The sequence below is a fragment of the Branchiostoma lanceolatum genome, chromosome 3 (genome assembly GCF_035083965.1).
Source record: "Branchiostoma lanceolatum isolate klBraLanc5 chromosome 3, klBraLanc5.hap2, whole genome shotgun sequence".
Lineage (NCBI taxonomy): Eukaryota > Metazoa > Chordata > Leptocardii > Amphioxiformes > Branchiostomatidae > Branchiostoma > Branchiostoma lanceolatum.
In genome coordinates, this window is record NC_089724.1 from 29,336,937 (window position 1) to 29,340,530 (window position 3,594).

The window sequence follows — 3,594 nt, forward strand, 5'->3', positions numbered from 1 at the left end:
ACGTCATTATGAGGTTATTTTATGTAATACTATCCGCCACCTTGGATTTTGACCGACGACGTCATCAACTCAGCATAAGATATTAATGTTCAATTATGTTACATTAGATTACATAAGATGATAACAATGTAAAAAAATAAATGTGATAAACCAACAAAGCCTGGAAACGTCATTGTATGAACTGAAATTAGCAGCTTTTGTTAGATATGCCTGTAAAAAATGCGTTGCCATTGCAACACGAAAAACGATTTTATTAATTAATTTGAAATCTTTGTTAATGCCATCTTATGAAAAGTCGCCAAATTTGGTGGCTCTAGCGTAAGCCGTTAAGGAGTTATGAAACATGAAACACTGCACGAAATGGCCACGTATCCTGACGGATCCGACGGATCCGGAATCGGGCCTCATGGCGTTTCCGAGCGAATCCGGAAAAATCCCAGTTCACTGCTCGGATACTGAAGTGCCCGCAGATCCGACCAATTCCGACGCCGTATTCTTCTGGATTCGTGATGCGCCTCGGATACCCGAAGATATTTGCGCGGATCCCTCGTTTTTTGATATTTGGAATGTTCGGATTGTTTGTATGTCGGTAGTTGCTTCGGATCCTGACGAATAAATACACACGGCACGGCATGATCTCATTTCCTGACGAATCCAGCAGATCCGGAATTGCGCATCATAGCAGATACGGAACGTTTCCGATTGGATCCGATGCACCTCAGATCAGACAATTACGGCGCCGTATACGTCTGGATCCTTCATACGTTTCGGGTACAGATACGGAACGTTTCCGAGCAAATTCAGACAATTACCAGGTACACCTCAGATCCGGCAATTCCGACGCCGTATACGTCTGGATCCGTGATGCGCGTCGGATACCTGAGGATATTTGCGCGGATCCTTCGTTTCTAGATATTTGTCAATATGGCAGAGATGTTCGGATTGTTTGTCGGTAGTTGCTTCGGATCCTGACCAACAAATACACACTGCACGGCACGCGGCATGATCTCAGATCCTGACGAATCCAACAGATCCGGAATTGCGCATCATAGCAGATACGGAACGTTTCCGATTGGATCCGATGCACCTCAGATCCGACAATTCCCGCGCCGTATACGTCTGGATCCTTCATATGTTTCGGGTACAGATACGGAACGTTTCCGAGCAAATTCGGACAAATACCAGGAACACCTCAGATCCAGCAATTCTGATGCCGTATACGTCTGGATACGTTTCGGGTACAGATAAAATATCTACTCGGATCTTTCATTTTTTAATGTATTTGCCAATATGTTAGAAGTTCAGATTTGCCAATATGTTAGAAGTCATGAGCTGTCTCGGATCCTGACGTGTACGGAACACGGATTCGTGTCGGATATCCAAATTACCCACAAGACACTTCTGGGCGCGACAAACGTTAACGGTTTTCTTTCGGTTAACAGCACAGACAAGAACGGCGTTTCATCACCTTCTGTGCTTAACATGGCATCGCCAGAGTCTACCATGGTCGACCAGTGATTTTTGAGTGACTTGAGGGTCGAAGGGAAGTCGGTGTAAACTCAAACGCACGGAATTGCGACGTTGTCTTCTTCGTGCATGCAATATTCGTCGCCCCCCTCCCCCCTTGTAAACGCTGGTAGGGAGTTGATTCATCATTTTGAGGGACTGCCCTTTGGTAAGTACAAATTGAAAAATTCCCGTTTCTAACTAGTTTTGACGTCAGTTATCCTCCTATTGTGGCTTGACATATCATCGCATTCGCATGACCATAAGAATTCTCCAGCCGACCTGCCCTTTTACGGCGTTAGGATCTAGGAAATTTAAAATTTCAATTTGTTCATTCTTGCCAATGGTCATCAGACATGTGTGTCTGGTTAACGTTTCAGATACAAAATAGCAAGCAGTGGAGGGAAAGATAATTAAAGATATGGAAGGGAAGAAAATGTCATAAGTATTTGTCCCACAAAGATCCCACAGTTTGTGGATAGTGAACTAGAACTTATAAGGAGGCAGTAGTGTGCCTCAGTGATTATTTCATTCAGTTATAGCTGTGCATGTTTGATCAATATCATATTCAAGTTATAGATGTAAGTTTTACGTAGTCAATTCAACGATGCCCAGATTCATTTTTTTACACATGCGAGTATGTGATATGTTTAATATTTGTCATTGTTTCCATTTATATATATATATATCCAGTACAGCATCGGCAGATACTTCCTTCACAAATGCAGCACATATTGTGAGGACCTTGGCTGGGAACAAAGCAATCAACTGTCAGATGCTCAGCTGCTGAGTACCTCAGGCTCCTTTGGTAAGTCCATCATCGGTACACTTCAATGTTAGCTGAGAGAGGCATGATGGATATCCATTGTCCCGTGTTTTTTGTAGCTGCTGTGATGAAACGAAGCCCATGTCAAAATCATGTGACATGTTCCTTAAATACGTGAATTGATATGTATACATCATTTGGTTTTATCATATAGGAACTGGTTCATCACAAGATGGACTCCAAGCTGAGTCCAACATGCAGATACAGAAGAAATCAGCCTTGCCTGTCCCTTACCAAGAGTGCATGGAAGAAGTGAACTCAGATGTAGTCAGAGAATGGGGAGAGGACGATTATACACATGCAGTTCCACGGCATATGCTACTTACGTTTAAAATGTGGCGTGTCATCATGGGAGTTCTTCAGACAGTATGATGTTACTTTCTATTTTCAACCTCTGTATTTGAAACAATTGTATCTGATGGCTTTTAGACGAAGAGCTGGCCACAAATAAGGCTTTTATTACTTTAGTGGAATATTTAGAACATGTAGATGATTTTGGTCCAAGGGCACTATACAGTAGTAAATATTACCACAATGTTGTGATGGTGTTAATTGTAATACATTTCATAATTTTTCAGAACAATGTGCTTGCACAACCCCAATTTACCGACATTAACCTGCATATGCAGTGGTGCTTTGAGTATGTGGATGTCCCTCAGCCTGTCTCAAATGAAATGGATCATTTAGCCACATAGTACTTCCGTATTGTATTGTATTTGATAGTTTTTGAACTTAGAAATACATTATGTTGAGATATGAAATGATACATATGTTACATACAGGCTTTCCCAAACTTCCTGTCATTCAAAATGATGTTTTGGGTATAGTTAAACTAGGAATGGAAGCACTTAGTCGGATCCGTTACGGATTCGTTGTTTTGTCCACCTGTATCCGTCAGTATTCACCATTTTCTTCAAAATACAGAAAAATCCCTGTACCCATCCGTCAGGATCTGTGGCATTTCCGTACAGTGTACGGCTCCGTATTCGTCGAAAATCCCTTACTTTCGGATTCTTCAGGAAATATTCCATATACCGGTGCGGAAATAGTCGGATACGTTACACGAATCCGTATGTATCCGTCAGTATCCGCCAAAAATACAGAAAAATTCCTGTTCGTATCCGTCAGGATCGGTGGCATTTCCGTACAGTGTACGGCTCCGTATTCGTCGAAAATCCCTTACTTTCGGATTCTTCAGGAAATATTCCATATACCGGTGCGGAAATAGTCGGATACGTTACACGAATCCGCATGTATCCGTC

The 3,594-nt window shown here is 42.1% G+C and overlaps 1 long non-coding RNA gene across 1 annotated transcript; it reads left to right on the top strand.

Moving 5' to 3' along the window:
• Positions 1-354: 354 nt before the first annotated feature.
• On the top strand, positions 355-3,125 carry LOC136431329 (uncharacterized). Its single transcript, XR_010755028.1, has 2 exons — positions 355-2,314; positions 2,487-3,125. It is a non-coding gene; the product is annotated as an uncharacterized lncRNA (long non-coding RNA).
• The last annotated feature ends 469 nt before the right edge of the window (positions 3,126-3,594 follow it).